This window comes from Microcaecilia unicolor, chromosome 3, assembly GCF_901765095.1.
Source record: "Microcaecilia unicolor chromosome 3, aMicUni1.1, whole genome shotgun sequence".
In the NCBI taxonomy this organism is placed as follows: Eukaryota; Metazoa; Chordata; class Amphibia; order Gymnophiona; family Siphonopidae; genus Microcaecilia; species Microcaecilia unicolor.
In genome coordinates, this window is record NC_044033.1 from 106,411,684 (window position 1) to 106,424,623 (window position 12,940).

The 12,940-nt window shown below is 41.7% G+C and overlaps 1 protein-coding gene across 1 annotated transcript in view; it reads right to left on the reverse strand.

Annotated features, from left to right (window-relative positions):
• The window catches only part of SLC24A3 (solute carrier family 24 member 3), a 646,438-nt gene that overhangs the window by 559,497 nt on the left and 74,001 nt on the right, over positions 1-12,940 (reverse strand). The window lies entirely within an intron of this gene.

Below are 12,940 nucleotides of genomic sequence, written 5' to 3' on the forward strand. Positions count from 1 at the left end.
CCTAAAACAATTGGGTGCGGGGTCACAAGGAAAGGCTTGGAAAACACTGGTATAACATAGGGGCTATTTACTATTTATTTGTAAATTGTTTTTTTGACGGAGAGGGGGTGAAAAAATGGGCATGGAAGCATTATCAGCTACTGCATTCTGATTAGCACACACTAATTAGATAATGCAGATTTAGGGGTCCTTTTACTAAGGCACGCTAAAAGGTGGCCCACGTTATCTTTAGCATGTGTGTTTCCCACGCACTGTGGCTATCTTTATGGCATCAGTAAAATTGCCATGTTTGAGTTTTTTAATGGCCACATGCTAATTTCAACGTGGAAACAAACACAGCAGATCAGTCAATGTATATGCTGCCGGTCCACGGAATGAATTTATTGGGTTCACCTTGGAAGAAGGCATCATGCTGGTTTTTTGCTTCGGTTTCGAACTTGGTTTCAATTTAAAGCCCCTGACGCAGCCCTAGTGGGCGAAACACAGTCTGTGTTGAGCAATGACTGTAGAATAAAGTTTTGAACAATATCATTGACTGATCTGCTGTGTTTGTTTCCATGTTGGATTTTGCGGATCGTTTGCCTATCTGTTTTTTGGGCACATGCTAATTTCTCCATTAGCACGTGGCCATTACCGTGGTGGTAAGGGCTCCCTCGCTACTCCCATGCTAATCAGGTAACATATGGTAATATGTCCACGCTACCCAATTAATGCAGGCACACTTACTTTCCACCCATGGCCATGCCCCTCCCACGGTAAAAGTATTTTTCAGTGCGGGATTAGCACGCGCTAGGCAGCACATTACCGCGGGACGCCTCAGTGCATCCCTTGGTAGTGTGTTTTGTTTTTCTGTTTATGTTTATTAAAACCTTGAAATACCGCATGTTCCAAGCCAGTTGATCCAAGTGGTGTACAAAATTAGATCAAAAAAACAGGAAAAGGAATGCAGTCTCACTAACACAAACACACCAAACAGACAACCAATCTTACAATCAAAAAAACACAGACTCATAAAATCAGATAAAAAACATTCAACCATCATAGTAAAAAAATAATTAAAAAACAAAACAGAAAACAGTCTCCCAGGTCTACACCCTTCAATGAACTCACTTAACATCCACATTAAAAGCCTGTATAAAATAATGAGTTTTAAGGAGGGTTTTAAAGCGGGCCTGAGTAAAAGGACCCCTTAATGCAGATGCATTTATCACTTCCTATTTAGCAGGCGCTAAATGCTCCCTCATTAATTTTTTGTAGTCCAGCGCTACTGGAAAAATTAGCATGGGACCTGCAAAATACAACTGTGAGCTGTTGAGCGAAACAGTACAAAAAGAGGGGTATGTGACTAATTTATACCAAAAGATAGAGGGATTTCAACTGCATAATCCTGCAAAATGTCAGCCTCAGGTATGGAATAATTACATCTTTAAAAAATAAGAAACATTTATCAATAAAAAGTATATTTTTCAGAAAAACACATTTGAAAAACAGCAAACTTAAAACATCTGTGTGTTTGGGGGGGGGAGGGGGCTGTAACACATTTGTTTTCTGCACTAGCAGCTTTTTGAAATCACTGCTCCTGCATGGATGTGGTGAGCTATCAGCATGCAGTTCTGCACCTATCTTACAAGAGGCTTTAGGTCTGGCCTCAGTGAGCCTCTTGTAAAATACTGTGGGAATTCTTCACATCTTGATCTGAATTACCCTCTCTATGTCCACTGTAAAATAAGCTCCATAGGCACAATTTTACTTTTCCTAAGTGCAAGGATGTCATTGAGAGGAATAACCAGCAGGAAAAAGGAGGCGCTACTGTATAGACTCTGGTCAGACTCTGGGGGTCCTTTTACAAAGGCATGCTAGCGTTCTTAGTGCACGCTAAATGCAAGAGTCACCCATAGAAATATATGGGTGTCTCTAACATTTAGTGTGTGCTTATTTTTAGCGCCCGCTAGAAACACTAGCACACTTTTGTAAAACGATCCCTTGTTATCATCATCATGCTGTTCAATTACAGAGAAGGCTTTCATAAAGGTGAAATCATTGTCTGTTATTTTTTTATTTGATGGCAAACTCAGAATATCTTCAAGAACCGATGCAGGAACATTAAGAGGCTCATTTTCAAAGCACATAGACTTACAAAGTTATACAGTGCACTCCATTTAAGTGCATGTCTGATAAGCGCATGCTCTGTTTAACTGCATCCCGTACTTCGGTCCTGTTTTTGGCACCATCAATTTCTATGTGGACAAACTTCGGTTTAGCGCACCACTGATACATGCAAGATTCGCTTATATGCATGGTTCAAGACCGCTCCTCTGCAGGAAAGACTCCGCATAAGCGCGCGCATGGAATATGGAAGTCGATTTGCGCGTGACAACCAACAAGATTTCAAATTTACTGCCTCAGGCAGAATAAGTGAAAGAATGTTGTTAGGGCATACACCGGGGTCGTCGTCGCGGCGGAACTGTAAGACTTTAACACTGGCTGAACGAATAGAAGTTCTTAAAAAATGAAAACAAAGTCAAGCATCTATTGCTAAAGAATATGGTGTCAATCCCAGTCAAATTTCACGTGTCTTGAAGCAGAAAGACCAGCTTCTGGAAGACTGGCAAAACAATACAAATCCACAACGGAAACGAAAATGGACGGGAAAAGCTGAGGAGGTAGAAGGTGCTCTTCTTCGGTGGTTTTCTCGAGTCAGGAGCAGACAGTTTCCTGTCAGTGGTCCACTGTTTATGGAGAAAGCTAACCAGCTAGCAGAAAGTATTGGACTAACTGAATTCAAAGCCACTGTTGGATGGTTGGAAAGATGGAAGGAGAGGAACAGCATAAAATTCAAGCAACAGCATGGTGAGAAACAAGACGCTGATGTCTTTGGTGCTGAAAATTGGGTTGTTTCAGTTCTTCCTACCATCTTGAACGAATTTGCACCTCGTGACATTTTCAATGCTGATGAAAATGGTCTCTACTGGTGAGCGATTCCTGATGGAACACTTGCATTCAAACATGCCGAAACTACTGGAGGTAAAACACCGAAGGACAGATTGACAATCCTCCTTTGCTGCAATATGGATGGGAGTGAGAAGCTGGAACCCCTCGTCATTGGAAAGAGCAAACAGCCCCGTTGCTTCAAGAAAGTTAAGCGACTTCATGTGTCTTACAAGGCTAACGCAAATTCATGGATGACGGGGGAAATTTGGAAGCATTGGCTAATTAAGTTAGACACTAGAATGCGGGCACAAAAGCATCAGATTTTGCTGCTTTGTGATAATTGTGCTGCACACAGGGATGATGTCAGACTGTCTAACGTCAAGGTGGTCTTCCTGCCACCAAACACTACCTCTCTGATACAACCTATGGATCAGGGCATAATAGCCAATTTCAAACAACATTATCGGGCTCTTGTGCTACATCGTCTGATGAGCGTTATGGATGACCAGACTGCAAAGGATAAACGTGCTGTTGAACTGGCTCGTAATCTATCACTGTTGGATTCCCTACATATGCAGAAAGAAGCCTGGTATCATGTTACACAGGCAACCATTGTGAACTGATACAAGCGGGCAAGCTTTGTTAAGGATGTGGAGAGGGACGAAACAGATGCAGCTGTTGCAAACGCGTCAGATGAACAGGCTATTGACATCCCAGCCAGTGTTACTGAAGAGGAGTTCCATCGCTACGTAGCTGTTGATTACGATCTACAAACAGCTGAAGACAGCACTAATGTTGAGATATGCGCCTACATGCAGGAAACAACAGCTGATGATGGAACAGATGAAGGAATGAGAAGCAAGGCACATGCTGACGAAATTCAACAACCTCCTTCTGTCACTTTTGCAAGAGCGCTGGAGAGTCTCAACACCGTGCGGGCCTATCTGGAGGCCACTGGACGTCAGTGCTATGACAGTTTTTACCATCTGGCAGACACAGTCTATGGAAATCACAGACCCAAGAATGTACAGAGGACTATAACTGATTACTTCAAGCAAGCCTAATGTCAGTTAACTGAGACTGTATACTGTACGTATAATAATAATAATAAACAGTACTGTACATATGTTTATCAGATGTCAAGCTTCTTTGGGTCACAACGGTTAAGTGCTTGCTCTGGTTAACTGCATGCATTTCTTTGGTCCCAGCGGATTGCACTGTATATGTTACTATGGTGCTCATTTTCAAAGCACATAGACAAAAGTTCCATAGTAACCTATGCAGCTGTGAAAACGTGCGCTTTGAAAATGAGCACCTAAATTTGTTTTACAGCACTATTTCTTATGCAGATGATAATGAAAGAGATTCCCTTGATCAACACCTGCAGACCCTGTCAGAAGACATCAATAGTTTTTCAGCCTAGTCTGATTTGAAAGAACTTTTTATGTGACTGAACATTCCATTTCCTGCTAGTTCAGTTGTTAAACACCCTTTTAGCTGTGCTGGATTAATGATTCAAAAGTGCATTAACCCAAATGTGCTGGATTAATGCGAGGGACAGTAATATTTTCAAAATTTTATTTGACTAAAAGCAAAATGGATTGAATTGTAGAGCAATAAAGTTATTGGGATAAAAACGTTTATAACAGTTGTGCTCGTTGTAGTTGAGGTACTGTTACTTTTTACTCAAAAAAACATTTTATTAGGCACTAGCTTATTTACTTTCACTTAAGGAAATTTTTTAATGTGTTCTGCACTATTTTTTATTTATTTATTTGTTACATTTGTATCCCACATTTTCCCACCTTTTGCATGTTCAGTGTGGCTTACATATAACCGTTAACGGCATTAGCCGGTTATGGTTTGAACATACTATGAATGAATACAAGGTGATATTATGGTATAATGAGTTATATATATATGGTAGGAAATAGTTGGGGGGAACTTAGAGAGGGAAAGGGGGAAGAAGAGTCAGGTAATGTCCGCTATGGTCTTTGGTTATATTGTGTCGCAAGTGACCGGTATTTTTATGTTGGGTCAGTGGGGTATGCTCTTCTGAACAAGTCTGTCTTTAGTACTTTCCGAAAATGTAGGTGGTCGAGCGTAGTTTTTACTGCTTTAGACAATGAGTTCCATAGTTGTGCGCTTAGGAAGGAAAAGCTGGTTGAATAGGTGGATTTGTATTTGAGTCCTTTGCTGCTTGGGTAGTGGAGGTTTAGATATGATCGTGCGGATTTTGTGGTGTTTCTGGTTGGCAGGTCGATGAGGTCTGTTATGTATCCCGGTGCCTTGCCGTAAATAATTTTGTGAACAGTCGTGCAGATTTTGAAAGTGATGCGTTCTTTGATTGGTAGCCAGTGCAGTTTTTCGCTGAGTGGTTTGGCGCTATCAAAAGGTGTTTTTCCAAATATAAGCCTGGCTGCTGTATTTTGGGCGGTCTGAAGTTTCTTTATGATTTGATCCTTGCATCCCGCATAGATTCCATTAAAGTAATCTCCGTGGCTTAATACCATGGACTGAACTAGGTTATGAAATATTTCCCTCGGAAAGAATAGTTTTACGCGTTTGAGTTTTCACATCGAGAAAAACATTTTCTTTATGGTGGATTTTGCTTGGGTCTCTAGTGATAGGTTACGGTCGATTGTTACTCCGGAAAATTTCCGGGCTGTCTGAGACAGGGAGGGTGTATCCTGGGGTGTTAATGTTTGTGGGTTTGTATGTATTGTATTGGGATGAGATGAGATGATGAGACAGTGTGTTTTTTCTGTATTGAGTTTTATTTGGAATGCATTTGCCCATGAGTTCATGATGTTTAAGCTTAGTTTGATTTCGTTGGTGATTTCCGCCAGATCATGTTTGCATGGGATGTATAATGTAATGTCATCAGCGTAGATAAATGGGTTGAGGCCTTGGGTGGACAGGTTGAAGAGGATCGGTGATAGCGGTGAACCCTGTGGTAATCCGCAGCCTGGTTTCCACAGTGACGAGATATGTTTGTTTTTTTATTTCACTTGATAAGTTCTTGTGGTTAGAAAACCCTTAATCCAATTCAGAGTGCCACCACTGATTCTGAAGTATTCTAGGAGTCTTAGCAGTATGTTATGGTTGACCATGTCAAATGCACTTGACATGTCAAATTGGAGGAGGAGAATGTTCTTGCCTATTACTATTTCCTGCTTGAATTTGTTTAGGAGAGTGAGTGTTTAGGAGAGTGAGTAGTACTGTTTCAGTGCTATGCAGGAGTCGAAATCCTGATTGTGACATGTAGTATAGTGAATTTGTTTATGTAGTCATTGAGTTGTTTGGTCACCAGTCCTTCCATGAGTTTGACTACTAAAGGCATAGGCGCCCCGTATAAGAGGCTTGGGGAGGCTAAGCCTCCCCAGCCCAGCTGTGACCTTCCCTGCAGCCCCGCCTACCTCCTCTAAATGCAGCCCGAGACGACTCCCGAGTTCAAATCTTCTGCTGCCGCGTGCCGCCGCTTCTGTTGAGCAGCGCAGCGGCAGCCAGGAACGAGACGTACAGCCAGCATAACACAAGAAGAAAAAGAAGCGCGGGGCCGCCCGCAGCAGCGTTCAGACATGCGCTGTCTCTGCCCCTTGACGTCAATTTCCCGTTCCGGGGGCAGAGGACCGGCAGAGCCGACAGCGCATGTCTGAATGCTGCTGCGGCCCCGCGCTTCTTTTTCTTCTTATGTCAGCGCTGCAGCAAAGAGGCCCGGGCCGGAGGGTGAGAAGAGAACGTGGTCACTGGCGGGAAATGGTAGGAGGAGAGAGAGGGAGAGCCAGGGGGCATGGATAAGAGCAGTGGAGAGCCAGAGAGCGATAGGGAGAGAAAGAGGGGCCATGGAAAAGAGCAGGGGAGAGCCAGGGACATGGAATAAAGCAGGGGAGAGCCAGAAAGAGATGGGGAGAGAAAGAGGGGCCATGGAAAGGAGCAGGGGAGAGCCAGGGACATGGAATAAAGCAGGGGAGAGCCAGAAAGAGTTGGGGAGAGAAAGAGGGGCCATGGAAAGAAGCAGGGGAGAGCCAGGGACATGGAATAAAGCAGGGGAGAGCCAGAAAGAGATGAGGAGAGAAAGAGGGGCCATGGAAAGGAGCAGGGGAGAGCCAGGGACATGGAATAAAGCAGGAGAGAGCCAGAAAGAGATGGGGAGCGAAAGAGGGGACATGGGCAGGAGAGAGAGAAGCTGCTGGGGAGAAACTGGGGGAGACCCTAGCTGTCAGACTGAGAAATGCTGGCTGGATGAAAGGAGGGAGAAAGAGGAAAAATGCTGGAAGGAGGGGGCAGAATGAGGGAAGACGCTGGTAGGGAGGGAAAGAGGATGACACTGGAAGAATGGGGTGAGAGAGGACATGCTGAATGGAAAAGGGTCAAGAGAGAGAACTGTCTAGAAGGAAGGGGAGATAGAGGGAGACAATGGACGGAAGGATTGGGAGAGGGTAATGGGTGGAAGGATGGAGAGAGAAAGAGGGATGACACTGGATGGAAGGGTAGGAGAGAATGAAGGAAGGTGCTGGACATGGATGGAGGGAAGGGAAATATATGCACATGGAAGGAGGGGAGTGAGGAGAAATGCTGGATATGGATGGAGGAGAAACTGATGAATTTAAGAGCTGGATCAGGATACTGAAGGATAGGGACAGGGCTACATATGGTAGACAGGACGCATAAGGGCACAGGAGGATGGTGGACATGGTGAGAGAAAAAAATATCAAATGGAAAGAAGACGCTGCATAAAACGGAAGACACTGGGACCAAAGCGAATAGAAAAACTAAATGATCAGACAACAAAGGTAGAAAAAAGTATTTTATTCAGAATTTATTAACTGGAATATGTCAGCTTTTGGAAATTTGCATCTGTGATGTTTTGCATGTAAGTTTCAATTTTTCTAGTATTGCTGCATGCTGAGTCTGACTTCTTGAGGTAACTTTCCAGTTTAGTATTTTGCCTTCATATCTGTTGTGTCATATGTTTTTCATGTGATCAAGGTGCAGTATTCTGCTAGCGTGTAGTATTTTCAGCCCTTTTTGGGGTTTTTTTGTTTCACTAGGTTGTGCACTGCTGTTTTAGAGCCCGGTGTAATTACAGTGCTGCCTTTCCATGCATAAGGTTGTAGCTTGTCCTGTCCTTGGAATTAGTACTGTTATGGTTTGGTCAGGTTATGAGTGTGCTTTTGCACAAGTTTGTGTATAGTGTTTTGCAGTGGAGAGATTGTGTATTGGCCTTACTGAGGTGGCACCAAATCATCAGAAAGGGTTTTAGAGCCAAAATCATGACACACTACCTCTTGAAGGATCTACATATAGTCATTCATAAAAGGAGCTAATTGTGAGCACTTTCCACCCTAAAAGGGTGTTTTGTGGCTCTACATGAGAATTGTGATATTATGATCCCATGTTTCATATTGTTGACGGTCTGCATTTTCCGTATGGGTGGTATATTGGTTTATTAGGGTCTGCCCAGTGTTATGGTACAGTAAGGTTTCTGAGTGTGTTTTTGCACAAATTTGTGCATTGTGTTTTGCAGTTGAGCAATTGTGGTTAGTACATGCTTTGAGCAACCACTTTATTTTTTGACATACGATACATATTTAATATCTAAATTTAATAAAAGGTATTAATTGTGACTTATTTTTTACTTTTTTTTTCTATGTTGTCAGACAATTATGAATGCAAGCCCCGCCCCTGGCCCCACCCCTAACCCCGCCCCCTTTAGCCTCCCCAAACAGTTGGGCCACCGACCGCCTATGACTAAAGGGATAGAAACTACTGGGCGGTAGTTGGTAATATCATTTGGTTTTTTTCTTGGTGTCTTTTGGTATTGGGGTGAGCAGGATGTTGCCTTTTTCTTGAGGGTATATACCCTGTTGTAACATGAAGTTTAAGTGGGATGTGAGATCTATTATGAAGTGTTGGGGGGCAGATCGTATTAGGTAGCTGGGGCAGGTGTCCAGTTGACAGTGGCTATTTGAGTATTGTTTAATCACCTGAGTAACTGTGTCGGCACTGAGTAGAGCGAAATTTGACCATATTTGGTCAGCAGGGTATTCACCAGGGATTGGGTCTAGACCATTAATGAAGTTTTCTATGTCCATGTTGTTCTGAGGTAGGGTTTTGCATAGGTTTCTGATTTTTTTCTTTGAAATATTTAGCAAGGCTGTCTATACATTTATTTTTATTTTTACTTAAGTACTTTGATCTAGTACTTTGAACAACACTGCCCCACAACCCCCAATAATAACGTCTGACACCAACCCCAACTGAAAATGTTGCAGGTCTGCTGTCCATAGGTTGTTTGATGCATAGTTGTTGTTTTTTTTATACGGGATAGGCAAAATTCACACTAAACTTACAGTTAAACAGTGAAATATTTAGGCATGCTTTGTTCAGTTGTGAAATTTAGTGTTCAGTGTGTTATATACATGAATGTTGTCTGTCAGATGTGTCACAACAGAAAAAAAGGTTAATAACCACTGGAATAAGGTGATGGATTCCCATGAAAATCTATAGTAAGTAAATAATAACAAACAAATGAAGTGGACAGAAAGTGCTAAAATAAATAACACTATATTTATTTTGTGCTTTCTCTGGAGAATCATACAGGCTGTTATAATTGGTTTATATTCCCTGAACAGACATCATAAAAGGATGAGTCAAGGCCTTGTGTTTCTGTGTCGTCTTCAAGAATTGCAAAAAATTCAATGCAACATTTGTAGATGGAATTCATAGAATGTGCAAGAGCAATTTGAAATCATAGCCACTGCCAAACAGAAATGAGAGCTGGATGTGTCTATTTTTATGTTAGTATTCTATGGGGCTCTTTTACTAAAGTGTAGCCATTTGTTGCACTTAACCATGTATTAGTTGCAAAACTAGTGCATGGTAAGTGGAAAGGTTGTGTGATAAACGCAGGGGGCATTGCCCCTGGTACAAAATAAGTACCTGAATATATGTAAACCGCTTTGAATGTAGTTGCAAAAACCTCAGAAAGGTGGTATATCAAGTCCCATTTCCATTTCCCTATTTGAGATTCAACATGGAATGTTGCTGTTGCTACTATCTGAGATTCTGGAATGTTGCTACTATTTGAGATTCCACATGGAATGTTGAGATTCTGTTGCTACTATTTGAGATTCTACATGGAATGTTGCTATTCCACTAGCAACATTCCACGTAGAAGCCTGCCCTTGCAGATCAGCAACGCGTCCGCGCAGGCTTCTGTTTCTGTGAGTCTGACATCCTGCACATATGTGCAGGACGTCAGACTCACAGAAACAGAAGCCTGCGCGGCCGCATTGCTGATCTGCAAAGGCAGGCTTCTACATGGCATGTTGCTAGTGGAGGAGTAGCCTAATGGTTAGTGCAGTGGACTCTGATTCGGAGGAACTGGGTTTGATTCCCACTGCAGCTCCTTGTGACTCTGGGCAAATCACTTAACCCTCCATTACCCCTGGTACAAAATAAGTACCTGAATATATGTAAACCACCTTGAATGTAGTTCCCAACCTCAGAAAGGCAGTATATCAAGTCCCATTTCCCTACCCTTCATGGTAAGATATTAGAACTGTATCCACACACATCCTCTATTCAGGTGGGTTTGATGTCTTAGCCCTGATACAGGCAATTGCCAAAACAGGGCAACATTGGGTTTTGTTTTATCAGTCAAATATCTTTGCCATACTGGTGGTTCTGGTTGATCCTTTGGCATTCCTGGTGTCTCCAGACCAGGTTGCATTTTGTTTTTGACCCTACGGTTGGATTGCTTCTCTTGACCCCTTAACTATCACACACTGTTCTTACTTGTAAAAAGCTCCCAGATAATTATCTTCAAGTTGACAGCACACCCGCTTCAATGCCAGCATAGTACATCTGGGGATGGTTGAGAGGGTCATTTAAGCTTAACATTTTTCTCTCTTTTTTTCTTCCTTTTTAAATTTGATAATGAGGCACTGAGATAAAGAGAGATTTTTTGTAGGAATATTTTGTTGAATGCTTTTGAATACTTTTTTTTTGTATAAGGGTTATGACCCTGGGTGATTACATTTGTTTGAAGTTTATTAATACATTGTTTCTACTTTTTTTTGCTCCTGGTTATTAGTAAAGTACTTTTTAAAAGATACAATTGGATTACTACAATTGTATCTTTTAAAAAACACTTTATTAATAACCAACACTTCTCTCTCTCTCTCCCCCCCCCCCCCCCCCCCCCCTTCCCAGACTCTTTTTTTTTTTTTTAATTGTCAGGATGTAGTGATAAAACAAACTTCACTTTAACAGTGTCAACAAAAACACTTGGCCCCTTTCCTCCACATTCTTGGCACAGCAGCTGTCAGCCAGCCCTGGAAATTTGGGTCTGGCCTGATTAGCTGGGGGCGCATATTGGACCCTTAACAGCATCACATATGTATCCTATATAGTTGCAGTCTCTGGAAAAAAGCAGTTTAGAGACAGCAGGGTGTCTGAAGCCCAAAACATGCATTTCTTAATCAGGATACTGGAGCCACATGTAGTAAATTGAGAGTGTTTCTCTGATGCCAAGTTTCCATTCAGAAAGTGTTTTGCCTTGGGAAAATTTTTTTCTTAAAGGAGAAATCATCAATATGTAAAGATTTTGTCCTCCCAAATTAACGTTTTAAAAGATTCACTCATTTTTTAAATACCTTCCATATACAACATCTAGCGCAGTGCATTGTTTAATAGGATTATAGCTTCTCCTACAGAAAGATAGGGATGGGATTTGATACACTGCCTTTCTGTGGTTAAACTCAAGGAGGTTTAGGTACATATTACATACAGGCACTTATTTTGTACCCTGGGTAATGTAGGGTTAAGTGACTTGCCCAGAGGCACAAGGAGCTGCAGTGAGAATCAAACCCAGTTCCCCTGGTTCTCAGGCTTCTGCACTAACCTGTAGATGTGTTTCACTCATTCACCCCATCATAAAGGTTCAAGTAGGTTCAAAGAAAACAGCTTTTAAGGACTCTATATGCTATTTCCTATTACAACTTATAAGGAAGATATATTTGTATTTGACTTGCAATAAAATTTAAAAATTGGACCTGATGCAGGCACTTGAATGCTGAAACAGATTGTGCTGGTTGAAAAATCTGGTATGGAGTTAGGATATTAGAGTTTTTGATTTGGGAGGGGTTATGAATGTTTTATTGTACCTTGCCTAGATGTTTGGATACATAAATATACGTGTTCACTGATTTTTTTAAAATGTGGTTGACCCTACTGACTGCTCTGCTGCTCTCTTAATTTCCTGAATTTTGGTTTGCAGTTGGCTTTTCCCTCTCTTTTATTCTGTGATCTAATTTGTTTCTGAAACAGGTTGATCTGGTCCTAGTTTTCTCCCTTTGCCTATAGGTTAGTGGCTCTGAGTTCACTAGGAAAAATGGATGGTCCTTTGCTTGCTGTGGGGAAAAACCAAGACTGGATTAGCCTATTTAGGAAAAAAAAAATGGAGCCAGCTGGAAACCCTAGACAGGATTTCCTTTGTGCTGGTGCAATTTCCACACAGAGGAATTGTGCCCCACACTAAAAGGCTTACCAGGTAATTGCTTTGGCACTAGTTAGCCCCCATGGGAAGAGCTCCTGTGCTGCGTAACCTCATTTACCTTCTTGTGGAGAGTATTGCTGATGCTTTCTTGAGACCGTTTTCTTTTTAAATTAGAAAATGAATGAAAGAAAATCATTTTTATAGTTGGTCAGAAGACTAAAAGGAGCTTTTTAAGGGAAGCTGAACTGCAGGCCTAAATTTAATTGAACTTTAGCATTTATAATCCGCTTCACCATCAAGTTCAAGGCGGAGAGCAATCATTCTAAAAAAAAGGAATAAATCAAATATAAAGATTTCTGCATAATCCAGATACAATTTATATAACAATATAAAAAACAAAATTCAGTTCCCATGGACAAAATCAGTATCCAAAGTAGCTGTGGAAAAGCCAAGTTTTCACTGATCGTCAAAATCTGAAATAGTCCGTCATCAATCTAGTAATTG